This window comes from Heterodontus francisci, chromosome 32, assembly GCF_036365525.1.
Source record: "Heterodontus francisci isolate sHetFra1 chromosome 32, sHetFra1.hap1, whole genome shotgun sequence".
Classification (NCBI taxonomy): Eukaryota; Metazoa; Chordata; class Chondrichthyes; order Heterodontiformes; family Heterodontidae; genus Heterodontus; species Heterodontus francisci.
Window position 1 is genome coordinate 50,989,984 of NC_090402.1, and position 12,603 is coordinate 51,002,586.

Genomic DNA, 12,603 nt, shown 5'->3' on the forward strand with positions numbered 1-12,603 from the left:
CTGACCACGGGTACCAGACTGAGTACCACTGGCCACGGGTACCAGACTGAGTACCACTGACCACAGGCACCAGGCTGAGTACTACTGGCCATGGGCATCCGGCTGGGTACCACTGACACGGGTACCAAACTGAGTACCATTGACCATAGGTACCAGACTGAGTGCCACTGGCCACGGGTACCAGACTGAATACCACTGGCCACAGGTACCAGGCAGAGTACCACTGGCCACGGCACCAAATTGAGTACCATTGACCACAGGCACCAAGCTGGGTACCACTGGCCACAGGCACCAAGCTGAGCATCACCGGCCACTAGCTACAAATTGCAGATCGCAGTCCTGATATCAAAGATGCAGGCTAGATGTCACAGAGTGCTGTCTGAGCATCGCAGGTGTAGACTACAGGCAGAATACAGAATGCTCCATGGTGACTATCATTGAGAGCAGGTTGTATAATTAAAGGGACAAGCTGGAGTTTAGAGTGTGGGTTGAATATTTCAGAGTGTAATTTGAGAATTTTACAGTGTAGATTGAGTATTTCAGGGTATAGTTTGAGTATTTCAGGATGTAGATTGAGTACTTCAGAGCATAGTTGCAAGTATTTTAGAGAAAATTGAGTATTTCAGGGACCACTGTGTGTTTCCGCGTTTGGTTTGAGCATTTTCAGGATAGTATGAGTACCTCAGGATGTAATTTGACCATTTCAGCGTGTAATTTGAGTATTTCAGGTTATAGTTTCAGTATTTCAGGAACCACTGAGTATTTCCAGGAGTATTGTCAGTATTTCAGAGTGTATTTTGAGTACTTCAGGGTGGTTTGAGTATTTCAAGGTGTAATTTGAGTATTTCCCAGGGTGGTTCGTGTATATGAGTGCGCAATTTGAGTCTTTCATGGTGTAATTTGAGTATTTCACGATGGTTTGAGTATATTAGGGTGTAATTTGAGCATTTCAGGGTATAATTTGAGTATTTCAGGGTGGAATTTGGGTATATACCATTTTGGTTCGAGTATATCAGTGTACAATTTGAGCTTTTCATGGTGTAATTTGAGTATTTCACGATGGTTTGAGAATATTCGCATATAAAATGAGCATTTCAGGGTGTAATTGAAGTATTTCGGGGTGTAATTTGAGTATTTCACGATGGTTTGAGAATATTAGCATATAAAATGAGCATTTCAGGGTGTAATTGAAGTATTTCGGGGTGTAATTTGAGTAATTCATGGAGGTTTGAGCCTTTCATGGTGTAATTTGAGTATTTCACGATGGTTTGAGAATATTAGCATATAATTTGAGCATTTCAGGGTGTAATTTGAGTATTTCAGGGTGAAATTTGAGTATTTCAGGGTGTAATGTATTTCAGGGAGGTTTGAGTATTTCAGGGTATTAATTTGAATATTTCATGAGGGTTTGAGTATTTCAGGGTGCAATATGAGCATTTCAGGGTGTAATTTGAGTATTTCGGGGTGTAATTTGAGTATTTTAGGGTGTAATTTGAGTATTTCCCAGGCTGATTTGAGTATTTCAGGGTGTAATTTGAGTACTTCCCAGGCTGGTTTGAGTATTTCAGGGTGTAATTTGAGTATTTCCTGGGCTGGTTTGAGTATTTCAAGGTATAATTTGAGTATTTCTCACGCTGGTTTGAGTATTTCAGGGTGTAATTTGAGTATTTCTAACGTTGGTTTGAGTATTTCAGGGTGTAATGTGAGTATTTCCTGGGCTGGTTTGAGTATTTCAGGGTGTAATGTGAGTATTTCCTGGGCTGATTTGAGTATTTCAGGGTGTAATTTGAATATTTCCCGGGCTGGTTTGAGTATTTCAGGGTGTAATTTGAGTATTTCCCAGGCTGGTTTGAGTATTTCAGGGTGTAATTTGAATATTTCCCGGGCTGATTTGAGTATTTCAGGGGTAGGCAGTGGCGTAGTGGTATTATCACTGGACTAGTAACTCAGAGTCCCAGGGTATTCCTCTGGGGACATGGGTTCGAATCCCACCACAGCAGAGGGTGGAATTTGAACTTAATAAAAATCTGGAATTAAAAACTAGTCTAATGATGGCCATGAAACCAATGTCGATTGTTGTAAAAACCCATCTGGTTCACTAATGTCCTTCAGGGAAGGAAATCTGCTGTCCTTCCCTGGTCTGGCCGACATGTGACTCCAGACCCACAGCAATGTGGTTGACTCTTACATGGCCTCTGAAATGGCCTAGCAAGCCACTCAGTTGTACCTAACCGCTACGAAGTCTATAAAAAGGAATGAAACCAGACGGACAACCGGGCATCGACCTAGGCACCGGAAACGACAACGGCAAACCCAGCCCTGTCGACCCTGCAAAGTCCTCCTTACTAACATCTAGGGGCTTGTGCCAAAGTTGGGAGAGCTGTCCCACAGACTAGTCAAGCAACAGCCTGACATAGTCATACTCACTGAATCATACCTAACAGACAATGTCCCAGACACTGCCATCACCATCCCCGGGTACGTCTTGTCCCACCGGCAAGACAGACCCAGCAGAGGTGGTGGCACAGTAGTATACAGTAGGGAGGGAGTTGCCCTGGGAGTCCTCAACATCGACTCCAGACCTCATGAAGTCTCATGGCATCAGGTTAAATATGGGCAAGGTAACCTCCTACTGATTATCACCTACCGCCCTCCCTCAGCTGATGACTCAGTACTCCTCCATGTTGAACACCACTTGGAGGAAGACCTGAGGGTGGCAAGGGCACAAAATGTACTCTGGGTGGGGGACTTCAATGTCCATCACCATGAGTGGCTCGGCAGCACCACTACTGACCGAGCTGGCCAAGTCCTAAAGGACATGGCTGCAAGACTGGGTCTGCGGCAGGTGGTGGGGGAACCAACGCGAGGGAAGAACATACTCGACCTCGTCCTCACCAATCTGCCTGCCGTGGATGCATCTGTCCATGACAGTATTGGTAGGAGTGACCACCGCACAGTCCTTGTGGAGACGAAGTCCCGCCTTCACATTGAGGATACCATCCATTGTGTTGTTTGGCACTATCACCGTGCTGAATGGGATAGATTTCGAACAGATCTAGCAATGCAAAACTGGGCATCCATGAGGCGCTGTGGGCCATCAGCAGCAGCAGAATTGTACTCAACCACAATCTGTAACCTCATGGCCCGGCATATCCCCCACTCTACCATCACCATCAAGCCAGGAGACCAACCCTGGTTCAATGAAGAGTGCAGGAGGGCATGCCAGGAGCAGCACCAGGCATACCTCGAAATGAGGTGTCAACCTGGTGAAGCTACAACACAGGACTACTTGCATGCCAAACTGCGTAAGCAGCATGCGATAGACAGAGATAAGCGATCCCATAACCAACGGATCAGATCTAAGCTCTGCAGTCCTGCCACATCCAGCCGTGAATGGTGGTGGACAATTAAACAACTAACTGGAGGAGGTGGCTCCACCATTATCCCCATCCTCAATGATGGGGGAGCCCAGCACATCAGTGCGAAAGATAAGGCTGAAGCATTTGCAACAATCTTCAGCCAGAAGTGCTGAATTGATGATCCATCTCAGCCTCCTCCTGAAGTCCCCAGCATCACAGATGCCAAACTTCAGCCAATTCGATTCACTCCACGTGATATCAAGAAACGACTGAAGGCACTGGATACTGCAAAGACTATGGGCCCTGACAATATTCCGGCAATAGCACTGAAGACCTGTGCTCCAGAACTTGCCGCGCCCCTAGCCAAGCTGTTCCAGTACAGCTACAACACTGGCATCTACACTGCAATGTTGAAAATTGCCCAGGTATGTCCTGTACACAAAAAGCAGGACAAATCCAACCCGGCCAACTACCGCCCCATTAGCCTACTCTCAATCATCAGTAAAGTGATGGAAGGTGTCATCAACAGTGCCATCAAGTGGCACTTGCTTAGCAACAACCTGCTCAGTGATGCTCAGTTTGGGTTCCGCCAGGGCCACTCAGCTCCTGACCTCATTACAGCCTTGGTTCAAACATGGACAAAAGAGCTGAACTCAAGAGGTGAGGTGAGAGTGACTGTCCTTGACATCAAGGCAGCATTTGACCGAGCATGGCATCAAGGAGCCCCAGCAAAACTGAGGTCAATGGGAATCAGGGGGAAATGCCTCCGCTGGCTGGAGTCATACCGAGCGCAAAGGAAGATGGTTGTGGTTGTTGGAGGTCAATCATCTGAGCTCCAGGACATCACTGCAGGAGTACCTCAGGGTAGTGTCCTAGGCCCAACCATCTTCAGCTGCTTTATCAATGACCTTCCTTCAATCATAAGGTCAGAAGTGGGGATGTTCGCTGATGATTGCACAATGTTCAGCACCATTCGCAACGCCTCAGATACTGAAGCAGTCTGTGTAGAAATGCAGCAAGACCTGGACAATATCCAGGCTTGGGCTGATAAGTGGCAAGTAACATTCGCGCCACACAAGTGCCAGGCAATGACCATCTCCAACAAAAGAGAATCTAACCATCTCCCCATGACATTCAACGACATTACCATCGCTGAATCCCCCACTATCAACATCCTAGGGGCTACCATTGACCGAAAACTGAACTGGAGTAGCCATATAAATACCGTGGCTACAAGAGCAGGTCAGAGGCTAGGAAGCCTGAGGCGAGTAACTAACCTCCTGACTCCCCAAAGCCTGTCCACAATCTACAAGGCACAAGTCAGGAGTGTGATAGAATACTCTCCACTTGCCTGGATAGGTGCAGCTCCAACAACACTCAAGAAGCTCGACACCATCCAGGACAAAGCAGCCCGCTTGATTGGCACCCCATCTACAAACATTCACTCCCTCCACCACCGACGCACAGTGGCAGCAGTGTGTACCATCTACAAGATGCATTGCAGCAATGCACCAAGGCTCCTTGGACAGCACCTTCCAAACCCACGACCTCTACCAACTAGATGGACAAGGGCAGCAAATACATGGGAACACCACCACCTGCAAGTTCCCCTCCAAGTTACACACCACCCTGACTTGGAACTATATCGCCGTTCCTTCACTGTCGCTGGGTCAAAATCCTGGAACTCCCTTCCTAACAGCACTGTGGGTGGACCAACCCCACATGGACTGCAGCGGTTCAAGAAGGCAGCTCACCACCACCTTTTCAACGTCAATTAGGGATGGGCAATAAATGCTGGCCTAGCCAGCGACGACCACATCCGGTGAATGAATAAAAAAAAAAAAATTTGAGTCTTTCCTGGGCTGGTTTGAGTATTTCCGGGTGTAATATGAGTATTTCCCAGGCTGGATTGAGTATTTCAGGGTGTAATTTGAGTATTTCCCAGGCTGGTTTGAGTATTTCAGGGTGTAATTTGAGTATTTCCCAGGCTGGTTTGAGTATTTCAGGGTGTATTTTGAGTATTTCCCAGGCTGGTTTGAGTATTACAGGGTGTAATTTGAGTATTTCCCAGGCTGGTTTGAGTATTTCAGGGTGTAATTTGAGTATTTCCCAGGCTGGTTTTAGTATTTCAGGGTGTAATTTGAGTATTTCCCAGGCTGGTTTAAGTATTTCACGGTGTAATTTGAGTACCTCCCAGGTTGGTTTGAGTATTTCAGGTGTGTAATTTGAGTATTTCCCAGGCTGGTTTGAGTATTTCAGGGTGTAATTTGAGTATTTCCCAGGCTGGTTTGAGTATTTCAGGGTGTAATTTGAGTATTTCCCAGGCTGGTTTGAGTATTTCAGGGTGTAATTTGAGTATTTCACAGGCTGGTTTGAGTATTTCCGGGTGTAATTTAAATATTTCCCGGGATAGTTTTAGTATATCCCAGGCTGGTTTGAGTATTTCCGGGTGTAATTTAAATATTTTCCGGGATATTTTGAGTATATCCCAGGCTGGTTTGAGTATTTCCGGGTGTAATTTAAATATTTCCCGTGATAGTTTGAGTATATCCCAGGCTGGTTTGAGTATTTCCGGGTGTAATTTAAATATTTCCCGGGATAGTTTGAGTATATCCCAGGCTGGTTTGAGTATTTCCGGGTGTAATTTAAATATTTCCCGGGATAGTTTGAGTATATCCAGGCTGGTTTGAGTATTTCCGGGTGTAATTTAAATATTTCCCGTGATAGTTTGAGTATATCCCAGTCTGGTTTGAGTATTTCAGGGTGTAATTTAAATATTGCCCGGGATAGTTTGAGTATATCTCAGGCTGGTTTGAGTATTTCAGGGTGTAATTTAAATATTTCCCAGGCTGGTTTGAGTATTTCAGGGTGTAATTTGAGTATTTCCCAGGCTGGTTTGAGTATTTCAGGGTGTAACTTGAGTATTTCCCAGGCTGGTTTGAGTATTTCCGGGTGTAATTTAAATATTTCCCGGGATAGTGTTAGTATATCCCAGGCTGGATTGAGTATTTCCGGGTGTAATTTAAATATTTTCCGGGATATTTTGAGTATATCCCAGGCTGGTTTGAGTATTTCCGGGTGTAATTTAAATATTTCCCGTGATAGTTTGAGTATATCCCAAGCTGGTTTGAGTATTTCTGGGTGTAATTTAAATATTTCCCGCGATAGTTTGAGTATATCCCAGGCTGGTTTGAGTATTTCCGGGTGTAATTTAAATATTTCCAGGGATAGTTTGAGTATATCCCAGGCTGGTTTGAGTATTTCAGGGTGTAATTTGAGTATTTCCCAGGCTGGTTTGAGTATTTCAGGGTGTAATTTGAGTACTTCCCAGGCTGGTTTGAGTATTTCAGGGTGTAATTTGAGTAATTCCCAGGCTGGTTTGAGTATTTCAGGGTGTAATTTGAGTATTTCCTAGGCTGGTTTGAGTGTTTCAGGGTGTAATTTAAATATTTCCCAGGATAGTTTGAGTATTACAGGGTGCAATTTGAGTATTTCCCAGGCTGGTTTGAGTATTTCAGGGTGTAATTTGAGTATTTGCCAGGCAGGTTTGAGTATTTCAGGGTGTAATTTGAGTATTTCCCAGGCTGGTTTGAGTATTTCAGGGTGTAATTTGAGTATTTCCCAGGCTGGTTTGAGTATTTCAGGGTGTAATTTGAGTATTTCCCAGGTTGGTTTGAGTATTTCAGGGTGTAATTAGAGTATTTCCCAGGCTGGTTTGAGTATTTCAGGGTGTAATTTGAGTATTTCCCAGGCTGGTGTGAGTATTTCAGGGTGCAATTTGAGTATTTCCCAGGCTGGTTTGAGTATTTCAGGGTGTAATCTGAGTATTTCCCAGGCTGGTTTGAGTATTTCAGGGTGTAATTTGAGTATTTCCCAGGCTTGTTTTAGTATTTCAGGGTGTAATTTAAATATTGCCCAGGCTGGTTTGAGTATTTCAGGGTGTAATTTGAGTATTTCCCAGGCTGGTTTGAGTATTTCAGGGTGTAATTTGAATATCTCCCGGGCTGGTTTGAGTATTTCAGGGTGTAATTTAAATATTTCCCAGGCTGGTTTGAGTATTTCAGGGTGTAATTTGAGTATTTCCCAGGCTGGTTTGAGTATTTCCGGGTGTAATTTAAATATTTCCCGGGATAGTTTTAGTATATCCCAGGCTGGTTTGAGTATTTCCGGGTGTAATTTAAATATTTTCCGGGATATTTTGAGTATATCTCAGGCTGGTTTGAGTATTTCCGGGTGTAATTTAAATATTTCCCGGGATAGTTTGAGTTTATCCCAGGCTGGTTTGAGTATTTCCGGGTGTAATTTAAATATTGCCCGGGATAGTTTGAGGATATCTCAGGCTGGTTTGAGTATTTCCGGGTGCAATTTAAATATTTCCAGGGATAGTTTGAGTATATCCCAGGCTGGTTTGAGTATTTCCGGGTGTAATTTAAATAACTCCCGGGATAGTTTGAGTATATCCCAGGCTGGTTTGAGTCTTTCCGGTTGTAATTTAAATATTTCCCAGGATAGTTTGACTATATCCCAGGCTGGTTTGAGTATTTCAGGGTGCAATTCGAGTATTTCCCAGGCTGGTTTGAGTATTTCAGGGTGTAATTTGAGTATTTCCCAGGCTGGTTTGAGTATTTCAGGGTGTAATTTGAGTACTTCCCAGGCTGGTTTGAGTATTTCAGGGTGTAATTTGAGTATTTCCCAGGCTGGTTTGAGTATTTCAGGGTGTAATTTGAGTATTTCCTAGGCTGGTTTGAGTATTTCAGGGTGTAATTTAAATATTTCCCGGGATAGTTTGAGTATTACAGGGTGCAATTTGAGTATTTCCCAGGCTGGTTTGAGTATTTCAGGGTGTAATTTGAGTATTTCCCAGGCAGGTTTCAGTATTTCAGGGTGTAATTTGAGTATTTCCCAGGCTGGTTTGAGTATTTCAGGGTGTAATTTGAGTATTTCCCAGGCTGGTTTGAGTATATCAGGGTGTAATTTGAGTATTTCCCAGGCTGGTTTGAGTATTTCAGGGTGTAATTTGAGTATATCCCAGGCTGGTTTGAGTATTTCAGGGTGCAATTCGAGTATTTCCCAGGCTGGTTTGAGTATTTCAGGGTGTAATTTGAGTATTTCCCAGGCTGGTTTGAGTATTTCAGGGTGTAATTTGAGTACTTCCCAGGCTGGTTTGAGTATTTCAGGGTGTAATTTGAGTATTTCCCAGGCTGGTTTGAGTATTTCAGGGTGTAATTTGAGTATTTCCTAGGCTGGTTTGAGTATTTCAGGGTGTAATTTGAGTATTTCCCAGGCTGGTTTGAGTATTTCCGGGTGTAATTTAAATATTTCCCGGGATAGTTTTAGTATATCCCAGGCTGGATAGAGTATTTCCGGGTGTAATTTAAATATTTTCCGGGATATTTTGAGTATATCCCAGGCTGGTTTGAGCATTTCCGGGTGTAATTTAAATATTTCCCGTGATAGTTTGAGTATATCCCAGGCTGGTTTGAGTATTTCCGGGTGTAATTTAAATATTTCCCGTGATAGTTTGAGTATATCTCAGGCTGGTTTGAGTATTTCTGGGTGTAATTTAAATATTTCCCGCGATAGTTTGAGTATTCCCAGGCTGGTTTGAGTATTTCCGGGTGTAATTTAAATATTTCCCAGGATAGTTTGAGTATATCAGGGTGTAATGTGAGTATTTCCCAGGCTGGTTTGAGTATTTCAGGGTGTAAATTGAGTATTTCCCAGGCTGGTTTGAGTATTTCAGGGTGTAAATTGAGTATTTCCCAGGCTGGTTTGAGTATTTCAGGGTGTAATTTGAGTATTTCCCAGGCTGGTTTGAGTATTTCAGGGTGTAATTTAACTATTTCCCAGGCTGGTTTGAGTATTTCAGGATGTAATTTAAATATTTCCCGGGATAGTTTGAGTATTACAGGGTGTATTTTGAGTATTTCCCAGGCTGGTTTGAGTATTACAGGGTGTAATTTGAGTATTTCCCAGGCTGGTTTGAGTATTTCAGGGTGTAATTTGAGTATTTCCCAGGCTGGTTTTAGTATTTCAGGGTGTAATTTGAGTATTTCCCAGGCTGGTTTAAGTATTTCACGGTGTAATTTGAGTACCTCCCAGGTTGGTTTGAGTATTTCAGGTGTGTAATTTGAGTATTTCCCAGGCTGGTTTGAGTATTTCAGGGTGTAATTTGAGTATTTCCCAGGCTGGTTTGAGTATTTCAGGGTGTAATTTGAGTATTTCCCAGGCTGGTTTGAGTATTTCAGGGTGTAATTTGAGTATTTCACAGGCTGGTTTGAGTATTTCCGGGTGTAATTTAAATATTTCCCGGGATAGTTTTAGTATATCCCAGGCTGGTTTGAGTATTTCCGGGTGTAATTTAAATATTTTCCGGGATATTTTGAGTATATCCCAGGCTGGTTTGAGTATTTCCGGGTGTAATTTAAATATTTCCCGTGATAGTTTGAGTATATCCCAGGCTGGTTTGAGTATTTCCGGGTGTAATTTAAATATTTCCCGGGATAGTTTGAGTATATCCCAGGCTGGTTTGAGTATTTCCGGGTGTAATTTAAATATTTCCCGGGATAGTTTGAGTATATCCAGGCTGGTTTGAGTATTTCCGGGTGTAATTTAAATATTTCCCGTGATAGTTTGAGTATATCCCAGTCTGGTTTGAGTATTTCAGGGTGTAATTTAAATATTGCCCGGGATAGTTTGAGTATATCTCAGGCTGGTTTGAGTATTTCAGGGTGTAATTTAAATATTTCCCAGGCTGGTTTGAGTATTTCAGGGTGTAATTTGAGTATTTCCCAGGCTGGTTTGAGTATTTCAGGGTGTAACTTGAGTATTTCCCAGGCTGGTTTGAGTATTTCCGGGTGTAATTTAAATATTTCCCGGGATAGTGTTAGTATATCCCAGGCTGGATTGAGTATTTCCGGGTGTAATTTAAATATTTTCCGGGATATTTTGAGTATATCCCAGGCTGGTTTGAGTATTTCCGGGTGTAATTTAAATATTTCCCGTGATAGTTTGAGTATATCCCAAGCTGGTTTGAGTATTTCCGGGTGTAATTTAAATATTTCCCGTGATAGTTTGAGTATATCTCAGGCTGGTTTGAGTATTTCTGGGTGTAATTTAAATAATTCCCGCGATAGTTTGAGTATATCCCAGGCTGGTTTGAGTATTTCCGGGTGTAATTTAAATATTTCCAGGGATAGTTTGAGTATATCCCAGGCTGGTTTGAGTATTTCAGGGTGTAATTTGAGTATTTCCCAGGCTGGTTTGAGTATTTCAGGGTGTAATTTGAGTACTTCCCAGGCTGGTTTGAGTATTTCAGGGTGTAATTTGAGTAATTCCCAGGCTGGTTTGAGTATTTCAGGGTGTAATTTGAGTATTTCCTAGGCTGGTTTGAGTATTTCAGGGTGTAATTTAAATATTTCCCAGGATAGTTTGAGTATTACAGGGTGCAATTTGTGTATTTCCCAGGCTGGTTTGAGTATTTCAGGGTGTAATTTGAGTATTTGCCAGGCAGGTTTGAGTATTTCAGGGTGTAATTTGAGTATTTCCCAGGCTGGTTTGAGTATTTCAGGGTGTAATTTGAGTATTTCCCAGGCTGGTTTGAGTATTTCAGGGTGTAATTTGAGTATTTCCCAGGTTGGTTTGAGTATTTCAGGGTGTAATTAGAGTATTTCCCAGGCTGGTTTGAGTATTTCAGGGTGTAATTTGAGTATTTCCCAGGCTGGTGTGAGTATTTCAGGGTGCAATTTGAGTATTTCCCAGGCTGGTTTGAGTATTTCAGGGTGTAATCTGAGTATTTCCCAGGCTGGTTTGAGTATTTCAGGGTGTAATTTGAGTATTTCCCAGGCTTGTTTTAGTATTTCAGGGTGTAATTTAAATATTGCCCAGGCTGGTTTGAGTATTTCAGGGTGTAATTTGAGTATTTCCCAGGCTGGTTTGAGTATTTCAGGGTGTAATTTGAATATCTCCCGGGCTGGTTTGAGTATTTCAGGGTGTAATTTAAATATTTCCCAGGCTGGTTTGAGTATTTCAGGGTGTAATTTGAGTATTTCCCAGGCTGGTTTGAGTATTTCCGGGTGTAATTTAAATATTTCCCGGGATAGTTTTAGTATATCCCAGGCTGGTTTGAGTATTTCCGGGTGTAATTTAAATATTTTCCGGGATATTTTGAGTATATCCCAGGCTGGTTTGAGTATTTCCGGGTGTAATTTAAATATTTCCCGGGATAGTTTGAGTTTATCCCAGGCTGGTTTGAGTATTTCCGGGTGTAATTTAAATATTGCCCGGGATAGTTTGAGGATATCTCAGGCTGGTTTGAGTATTTCCGGGTGCAATTTAAATATTTCCAGGGATAGTTTGAGTATATCCCAGGCTGGTTTGAGTATTTCCGGGTGTAATTTAAATAACTCCCGGGATAGTTTGAGTATATCCCAGGCTGGTTTGAGTCTTTCCGGTTGTAATTTAAATATTTCCCAGGATAGTTTGAGTATATCCCAGGCTGGTTTGAGTATTTCAGGGTGCAATTCGAGTATTTCCCAGGCTGGTTTGAGTATTTCAGGGTGTAATTTGAGTATTTCCCAGGCTGGTTTGAGTATTTCAGGGTGTAATTTGAGTACTTCCCAGGCTGGTTTGAGTATTTCAGGGTGTAATTTGAGTATTTCCCAGGCTGGTTTGAGTATTTCAGGGTGTAATTTGAGTATTTCCTAGGCTGGTTTGAGTATTTCAGGGTGTAATTTAAATATTTCCCGGGATAGTTTGAGTATTACAGGGTGCAATTTGAGTATTTCCCAGGCTGGTTTGAGTATTTCAGGGTGTAATTTGAGTATTTCCCAGGCAGGTTTCAGTATTTCAGGGTGTAATTTGAGTATTTCCCAGGCTGGTTTGAGTATTTCAGGGTGTAATTTGAGTATTTCCCAGGCTGGTTTGAGTATATCAGGGTGTAATTTGAGTATTTCCCAGGCTGGTTTGAGTATTTCAGGGTGTAATTTGAGTATATCCCAGGCTGGTTTGAGTATTTCAGGGTGCAATTCGAGTATTTCCCAGGCTGGTTTGAGTATTTCAGGGTGTAATTTGAGTATTTCCCAGGCTGGTTTGAGTATTTCAGGGTGTAATTTGAGAACTTCCCAGGCTGGTTTGAGTATTTCAGGGTGTAATTTGAGTATTTCCCAGGCTGGTTTGAGTATTTCAGGGTGTAATTTGAGTATTTCCTAGGCTGGTTTGAGTATTTCAGGGTGTAATTTGAGTA

At 42.6% G+C, this 12,603-nt stretch overlaps 1 protein-coding gene across 4 annotated transcripts in view; it reads left to right on the forward strand.

The window, feature by feature from the left end:
- LOC137347803 (tetratricopeptide repeat protein 28-like) overlaps positions 1-12,603 on the forward strand; it is a 492,214-nt gene that overhangs the window by 232,426 nt on the left and 247,185 nt on the right. The window lies entirely within an intron of this gene.